Below are 9,830 nucleotides of genomic sequence, written 5' to 3' on the forward strand. Positions count from 1 at the left end.
TGCGGGTTCTTCAACGATAACATAAAAATCTCTACCAATTACTGTCAAGTTTGACAAGAAAAAAAGAAACGCACTTCCAATGTTGTCTCTTTAAAGTAACTTATCTTGTACATTTTGATCGAATAACTGATGACAGTGGTTGCGAAATGGTTATAATTCCTAGTGTGGCCTGTAAATAATAATCGCGGCTTTTTTCGATAAACGCAATTTGTTCTCATAATAAACTCCATCAGGATGTTTTCAGTGTAACTGGTGAGACGTTTCGATCTTCGTCATGATAAAAAATCGGATTGGAGGTAAACAGTGAAACCAATCGAGCGCGATCCTGCTTAATCATCATAAGTTGGTTAAAATTTGGACGATGGGAAAAAAAGTTTTGGTAAAAATGTACCACGAAAGCAATTACTTTACTGAAGACAAGGGTTTGTATAGGAGTTATAAACCGCAGGCATTTAAATAGGCAGAAGAGTAATAAGTTAAATAAACCTCTTGTGCGGTTTTAAAAGAAAGATTGTGATTTGTTGCTAACAACGAAGACAAAAAGCTTGCTTATTTGTGGTTATTGACATTTCGTTGTCGAAAATTATGCCAAAGTGGAAAAAAGTGAGGTTATATTGACAAGCGAGCAAATACATGTGTGCGCACGGCGTGTCCGAATCGCGGTGCTTTTTTAATCCGCAAGCGTTTAAAATATTCGCAGTTAATTTTAGGTCACCTGATGTATGAATTTGAAAAAGTCTTGAGTGCCGAAGTGTTTTTTTTTTTAATTCGGGAGACTCGTGTGTACCCATGGTGTATTATTTTGGGAACCCATGGAGATCTTTTTTTTGAAAAATTATTTAAAACAATTTTGGGGGACTCTGGTGTTCTATTTTTGGAAAATTTTGTTTTTGAGTTAATTTTGAGATCCCGTTTTTTTTTTGAAAAATTGAAAACAATCTTGAGGTTCTAGGTATTCCTGTTTGGAAAAAAATTGAAACTGGTTTGGAGCCTCTAGTGTCTTTTCTTATAATAATTTAATTAAATTTATTAGAGGATGCGTCATTATCTAAAATCAGTCTTATCTTAACAGGTACTAGCCCCAGCCGTCCGCCCTCTCTTTTCATAGAGGGTATCTCATTTGCCAAACTGTGTTTTATCTTAACAGGTACTAGCCCCACCCACCCACCCTCTCTTTGCGTAGCTCCGCCCTCTGTTTTCTTAGCGGGTATGTCATTTGCCAAAATCGATCTTATTTTAGCAAAGCAATAATGGCATCATTTTACAATTTTGCCAAATAAATGTTCTTTAATTTATATTTACCAAATGTAATTGTGGTGATTCCAAAAGAATTGTTTGTTATTTCAAATTCAATTCTTATCTGAATGAATCGTGTTTAAGGATTGGATTATCAGACGTTTTAGATGGTAGGTTTCACCCAGTTTCTTTTCATCTATTAAAACTATTTTTCTACCTGCTTTTTTAAGGTGCTGTATCATTTTTTTAAGCAAACAGACCATTCTTGACGTTAAAGTTTTTTATTGCTTTTTTATAAAATAAAAAAGTCTATTTTTGTAGTTTTTTTAAATGCAATCTTTTTAACATTTCACCCCATTTGTAAGGTTATTTTTTAAAAAGTTGTCGAGTTCTAAAGAATTTGACCATGATTCCAGTGGACCTATATAGAAACTGCTGACTTTGAGATGTTTACAAAAAAAACACTTCAACGCCAAAATTGGCCTGTTTTGTTAAAAAAAAGATAAAACAACTAAAAAACAAAATATGGAGAAACGTACCATTTTACTCACTATTAATTTGCCCATTTTGTGGTATTAATCAATCCCTGTCAAGTTTTCACCCTAGATATCCAGATTTTTGGGGAAAAATCAAAATTGAATAACATTTTACAATTTAACTTTGAAATTGTAAAACCGAATGCTTTGGAAACTTGCAAGCTTTTTAAGATAAAGCATGGTAAATCATCAAAACTGAATTAATGAATCAGTCCTTTCCTCTGCGTTGAAAACACAAAGTCCTCCAAATTTCATTTTCTTTTAACCGCTGATGCTTGTAATCTGAACGTGCTAATAGTCGAATTCGGTTGAAGTATAAACGTTAAGCATATACTGAGAAATTGAAATGTCCAAATTTTTTCCCGTTAGTTAACTGCTTCAAACATATTTCATATTTAGAGATGCAGGGGCTGCAGGGATGTTAATTACGCCACTAAGATATCATTTCGGAAATCGTTTAATAAACCAAATTTGTAGCTAACACAAATCATAAAATTATATCCGAAAATTTCATTACTTTTAAATTGGATAGTTTTAGATTCTATGAAGATCTATCTACAACCCAGATCATTTTTAATATATTTCGTTTTGATGTAAAAAATTCACTTCATTCTTTAAATCTAAAAAAGTATTTAGTTTTTTTCAACATTTAATTTTAAAGCACTAAATTCTTCTTCGAATTTATTCAGTTGCTTTAAGAACTTAACCTCCTGAACCCCTACAGTTTGAAAATGAACCGCAATTTGGTCAGAAATATCCACGTACCTGATATTTCAGCAAAATTTGCACAGCAGTTCGGATACGACGTGCGTATTACAACTTGATTGTTTGTATTTTTGGGTCAAAAAGTGGTACAGCGGCGCCCACGACGTCGTACTATGACTTGAATCGAGTTTCGTTTTTCTCTCAATTTAAATTTATTACTAATAATTAACACAGTTCCAACCTGTACTCCTACATTAAAACTGAAAGTCAACGTAAAAAATGGACCCGTATTTGTTCTCCAGCAAGTTATGTACACAGTGGTTCAACGACGGTGCAGTGAATAATTCAATATTTATAATACTCTTGACAATGTAAACACACGCGCTATTTTTAAAAAACCGTAGCTCGGATTTTTGGTGCTCTTAATTAGAGACAATATTTTCTTTTATATTGAATTTTAAATTAACACTCGAAAAGCTGATCTTTTGATTCTTTAAACACACAGCTGAATGAAGGTTTTGTTCTACAACAATTAGAGATTATTAGTAAGCAAACAACACAGGTTTGGGAGTTCTTTGTAGTGGTCGAGTACAGTGGACAGAATCGACTTTGATGGATGAGAGTATAAAGGAAGGAGGGGCTGTGATTATAGACCGTTATATCTTTTATTACTATTCCATTGCGAGAACAAAATTTATTACTTTTGAAACAAGCCATGCAATCAAAAGTCTAAATTACCTTGTATTAGTTCGGTTTTACTTTACGCTTGATTATGACGGGGGATAATCGAGCATAGCCATTACTAATTAGAACTATTGATTACCCACTAAAGCAATCGCCCTTTTTTGTTACTTTAGTGTCATGTCATGACATGAAATTTGTGTTTTGGAACTTCAACCCTGGTTTCGGCGTATTGACTTGTTTACAAGATGTTTGCTTTGACATTTCACTTCCAAGAAGTTTCAGCTCCCATAAAGCTCGAGTTTAATATAATGTCGTCGTAGAAGCAGCGTAGTGGAAACAATGTCTTCAATGTGTATTTTGAGTAGTGGGGGAGGATGTGGTAAACATAGTACTTTTAATCGTCATCATAACTATATTAAATACGGCATTAAGAAAAAGGAATTACGATGCGCATGCGTATTTTTTAGTCTATTTCGATAAATAAGTCGTTTTACTACGGCCGCTTTATTACACAGGATGTGAAAAATAATACATATACCTAGGAAGCAGGTGCAAGGGCTTAATAAAAGACTCGTATAGGCCGTAAATCATTCCCATGATGGCTTTAAGATTCAGATTCTGCACAATTTGATTCCCGTTTGGTGTAATAAGTTCGATCCAGATCAGTCACGTTTCAATCTAAGTCGTCTTAGAAAAAAAGTAAACGGTTTAAAATCGCCGACAGCAAGTCGGGCTAGTGCAAATGGCGGAGTGTCGCGATCGTAATTTGTGATTTGTGGTCGTTACGGAATATATCGTAAAACTGGCTTTACCTGACGTAGGCACTTAATAGTGTCATCCCACTTCTGACTAATTTATGTCAAAATTACGCAACAGATACAGAAGAATAATAAATCGCGCTTTCCGGTCGGGCAGAATTCCGAAATATCTTCGCAGATTAGAGATTTTTCTCCGAAGCTCACGGTTTGTTTTAAGTGGGAGGAGAACAAGTGTTGGTTAAATATTGAAATTTTATTACCATGTGATTTCAATAGTGGTATAATTAAAGCCACACTAACCTTGATATTTGAAATCTGTCAGTGCTACATATGTTAACGATAAAGCAGGGCGTTAGAACTGTTAGAAGAGATGAAAATCTACAGCTTTCAGTTTCTGGTTTTAAGCTCTCGGTGGTCTTCGGTCCATCATGTGACCGTGACAATTCTACCTGAACCTGGTTTACCTGTTCTTCGTGCAGGTAACAATAAAAAAATCACTTAAGAAGTCTAACCATCTTGCTCCAGCTCAAGAGACGCCTCTTCCATCGCCGTCATGCTTCGTTTTTATCCAATAATAGAGCCCCCGTTATATTTGCTAGTGAAAACGGCAGGAATTTGCATTTGCCGGAAACGGGCGATGGCACTTTTAATCTATACAGGAATAATGAAGCGGAAATTGCCGCAAATTATCTTTATTAAATTGATTCTGGTATCCTCTTCCGCGAAAAATCCGATGAGATTTACTCTGGGATTTTTCTACGCAGCGACGCTTTGAAAAATCACACCTATTATCAAGACGAATGACAGTAAAGTGAATTTACTCATTCAACTATTCGTCAGAAAAGCGGGGTTTAAAATTTTAAAGTCGTTGCGATAAATTGAGAATAAAGTGTGTCTTGGGGGAGAACCTTGAGGCACTTCAATTTTTAAATCGCACGACGGTGACTTTTGGTGAAGATTCGACTACTTAGCTTAATATGGGACGATAGTTCTGCATATTTGCGGTGTCGAACTTCGGTCTGGTTTATGAAGACCAGTTATTGCGAAATGGCGACCATCTCCGTTAGAACTGCTTTTTAATGAAACATTAATAAAAGTTTACGATGCTCTCCTCCTGGTGTCACTTTTGGTAATCTTAAGTGATAATTAATTACATAATACTCTGGCATTATCTGCCTTGTTGTGGGACCATATTTCATAAACGTTTCAGTTACGCCATATAAGGAATCATAAATACACGTTGTACAATGTTTGAATGGAAACAATTCGCTCTCAAATTCGTTTTGTACATAGTCGTTGATAAAGCTGTGTACTCACTAATTTCTCTCTTTCCCAATTTTTTTCTCGCCGCTTGTTACCACACATACGTGTGCTGACGAGTACAGTTACCTTTCGATAATTACGAGTTAATGAGAGGTTGGACTTTCAAAAAATGACAACACGTCAGACGTCGTAATGAGTGGAAAAATCTCTACTATACATTGTTATTTAGTATTGTCGTAAAGCACATATGTGGTTGTTGTAAAAGTCGTAGCAATAAACATATACAGAGTGTTCTGCTACAGGCGCCACAATATTGACTCATAAATTCTCGATCTGATGTGCAAAAATCGTACCTACAGCGAGATGCAATCGAATTAAACATTAAACTTTACGTCGTAAAAGTATAGTAGTTCGTTCACTGCTCTGTTATCATTTACGACACCATATAAAATAATATGCGCAAAAGTGAGTTGCAGGGGACGTTTTATTAGAAAACGGAATTAATGGGCCTCGAGACGCCTATGCAGGTGTCAGATATCGTAAAAGACACCCACGACTGTCACTTGTTTGTAAATATTAATAGCTTCATTTGAGAATCCCAGCTTCGAATTGAATTTCCCGCCACAATGAAGTGCGAATTTAAATTTCTCGCCAAAAAGAGAGCCACAAAACAACTGAATTTTGGAGTGGTTTTTTTCCAAAGCAAATCGATAGGCACCAATGTCGGATTGGGGTATTGTATACAGATGTTGTTTGGGTATTATTATTACTATTATTATTTTCAGTTTTGCTGGCGACATTAGCGTTTTGAAAAAATGACGTTGGTTTTGGAATTGTGATTAACAGAACTTCCCTCGCCTTTGAAGTATAGTCCAATAAATTCCGTATCTTTAAAAAATGTGATAACTGTTAACCTCTTTAAAGTGACGTAATTAACATCCCAGCAACTCCTACGTCTTTAAATATGAAATATATTTAATGCAGATAACTAACGGGAAAAATGTAGACAATTTCAGTTTCTCAGTATATGCTAACTTCGACTGTTTATGTTTATACATCGACTGAATTCGACTACTAGCACAAACATCAGTGATTAAACGAAAATGAAATTTGGTTGATTTAGTGTCCTCAACGCATAGGAAATTGATTGATTAATTGGTATTCAGTCTTATTTTGACTGACGATTTACCACGTTTCAAATAATCTTAAAATATTTGCACGATTTCACAACATTCAGTTTTTGCAATTACAAAGTTACATTGTAAAATATTGTTATACAATGTTGATTTTTTTTTCAAAAATCTGGATGTTAAGGGTAAAAACTCAACACGGATTCATAAATCACACATGCAGGAATATGTTATTTTCTAAAATTTAAAGAACATTTGTTCGGCTGAATGACGTCATAATCTTTTGGGAAGGCCTTAAACGAAGAAATTTTGATTAACGATTTATCATCTGTCCTATAATCTTAAAACGTTTGCAATATTTCAGTACATTCGCTTTTGCAATTTTAAGGTTAAATTGTAAAATACAGTTTTGAATTCTTTCCCAAAAATCTCGATGTCTAGGGTAAAAACTCAACACGGATTCTAAATTACACATACATAGAGTATGTAGTTCTCTAAAATTTAAGAAACATTTGTTCTACAAAATTATAAAATGACGTCATCATTTTTTAGGAGGCCATAAACGAAAAAATTTTGATTAACGATTTACCATGCTTACGAATCTTAAACTTGTAAGTTTTTAAAATATTCGGTTTTACAATTTCAAAGTTAAAAAAGTAAAATGTTACACAATTTTGATTTTTTCCCCAAAAATCTGGATGTCTAGGGTAAAAATTCGTCACTGATTCATGAAGCACACCTATAAAATTAAATATATAACACCAAAAAAAAGGGCCAAATTAGTACATAGTAGGTAAAGTGGTACGTTCCACCCCACACTGTGTTTTTTAATTTATTAGAAGGTGCTTTATCATTTTTAACAGGCCAATTTTGACGTTGAAGTTTGTTTTTTATTTTTTTATAAAAATCTCAAAGTCAGCGGTTTCTATATGGATCCGCTGAAATCATGGTCAAAATCTTTAGAAATCCACATCTTTAAAAAAAAACTTAAAAATGAGGTGAAATGTTAAAAAACGCATTAAAAAAACTTAAGCGAAGGAAGTATTGTAATTTTAGCCAAAACCTAGCCCCACCCACCCGCCCCTTATTTTCTTGGAGAGTATGTCATTTGCCAAAATCAGTTTTATCTTAGCAAGTGCTAGTCCCGCCCATCTCCACTCTTCTCATCCTAACGACTAATTTTATTTCTGTTCAGTATAAGATCATTCATTTCATTCAGACCGGATAAAATTGATCACTGAAATGAAAGAAGGGTGGGTGGGCGGGGCTAATTATGTTCTCTTATGGAGTGGGAGTGGAAACTAATAGAATCTAGGATGTGAAAAAAGTAAAAAAAGCGCGATAATCGTAAATTTTTTGGTATACTATTTGCTAGTTAAACTGTAAAAATTGCTATATTTCTGTTGGCGATTTTGGAACAACGATAGAAATTTTCGAAGAAACAAAGCCGAAAATGACTTCTGCATGTCGAAATCTATAAGAAAATGTCTCGCTAATTTTTGAAAATGGTTCAAAAATTATCGATAATGTCAAAAGTCAAAATCAGTCGTATCTTATAAAATGCTCTAAAATGGAACAACTGGTTCAATAATTTTGGAGATGATCTTTCTAATAAAAATTCGGGTAGACGGCAGACAGACAGACGGAAAAGGGCGACTGCGTTTACGCTTTGAAAGTAAAAAGATACTCTTATTTAATATTTACATATATTGTTTTTTATGTGCCTGTTATATTTTTAGGAATATTTATTGCGTTTCTAATTGTATAAAAAAAAGAAGTAGATTCTTTTGGGGCCCACCGGGAAATTTCCCGGTGTCCCGGTAGCACAATCCGACAGTGTTAGACACAGCCAACTTTACCTTGATTTCTTACAATAAAATCAATATTCATTGCAAAACAAAACTTTCTACTTACGTTATGTTACGTGGTGAGTGGAAAAAGATAACAGAAGCTGTGAAAACAAGCATGGGGAATGAACTTAAAACAAAACACCTAATTAGAACTGCCGAATTTCCTAAGCTTAATGGTGTAAGTGACAAATATACGAGGATGACACATTCCGGTATTTGGCAACAGCTACAGCCAAAAATTGCATTTTGGCATTCATTTTGGCCATTCATGTTTTTCTTTAAGAATGGAACGACTGAGTTGAAACGAAAGTTGTTATATTTTGATTCGAACGCCACCGCACTCCCTTATCACAAAATACATATTGTTTTTTGTTGTTGATTCTGCATTGTTTGTCTTCATCCACCTGCTGACTGAAAAATCACGTTAAGTCACGTAGTATGGGTGTAGGTGGCACGTTCTGTAAACACCCTATGTAGTGGTTTTTGAATCGAAGAGAAAAGCTTTCATTATCTTGCTACAGGAAATCAAATTAAATTTGAAGTTTGTAGGGCAGTCAAAGTATTAGAAAGTTGAGTAATTATTTTGGTCGGAACACGTGTCAAAACGTGGTACTTCGGTGGTACGCGAGTCATCTTCTCGTTACGAAATCCACGCTGCGATGTTTTGCTAAAGTTGTTAGTGTTAGTTTAATAGAGTGAGAAGAGTTTATTTTCCCTTTTGATTAGTGTAGTTATAAATAGGTTTTTGCAGCGTAATAAAAAGGTGTTGCTTCTTTAATATTTTACGTTGTCGTTCACTTTATCTAGCTGTGTCGCCGACGGCGTCCAATAGAAACACATCATTGACGGACATAAAAGAAATGAACCAAGATCAGCGACCGCACAATCTAGACAGGTGCTTTCTGTTTTCCAGTCTAACTACTGCCTTCGGTCAAACCGAGATTGTATAACTAAGAAATCTGTTAGGATCAGCGTATGTCGGTACGAGTACTGTAGTAGTACCGCCATTATCTAATCGTCACGCTCCTTGAACATTTACCTCCATAATCTTCCGCTAATACGTTATCGGCGTCTACAATTTGCCATAAATAACGAAATTATCACTTTTCGAGAATTATCCTCCAGACGCCTATAGGCTCTTAGTCTTTCGACGAGGCGGTTATTCACAAGGGCCCACTGTTTTAACGACCACATATTTTTAACCCCGATAAAATAAATAAGGACTCGATGGTTACTGTTCGTTCACACTATTTTTATCTCAGCGCTTCACAAGTCGTCACTCCTGAAACCGATACAGATATCTCCAATCAAACGCAATTTTTCCTTGTCGAAATTCCTGGAATTCGCAATAAAACTACCATTTAATTTATTCGGCGGTATTTATTTTACGCGAGCGTAGGTGCCTTCGGTGCTTAATTATGTCATAGTACTGCTTGGGTGAAATGCCGCAAAATCATATCAAAAGTGGCCCAGACCGCCGCCAGACAATCAAAGTACGAGCACAAGTGTTAAATAAGAATCCAGTTCCGAAAGTAGGATCTGGGACGACGAAAATCTCCGTTCTATTAGAGTTTAATAGTACCGTATTTCGGAACGGTCAACTTATTGTATAAATATGTAAATGCAGCCTGCAGCGTATCGAACCCACTTAATGATAGTATTAGGTAA

The sequence above is a fragment of the Zophobas morio genome, unplaced genomic scaffold (assembly GCF_036711695.1).
Source record: "Zophobas morio isolate AGI-343-1 ecotype UQ-CSIRO unplaced genomic scaffold, CSIRO_AGI_Zmor_V1 ptg000044l, whole genome shotgun sequence".
NCBI classification, from domain to species: Eukaryota; Metazoa; Arthropoda; class Insecta; order Coleoptera; family Tenebrionidae; genus Zophobas; species Zophobas morio.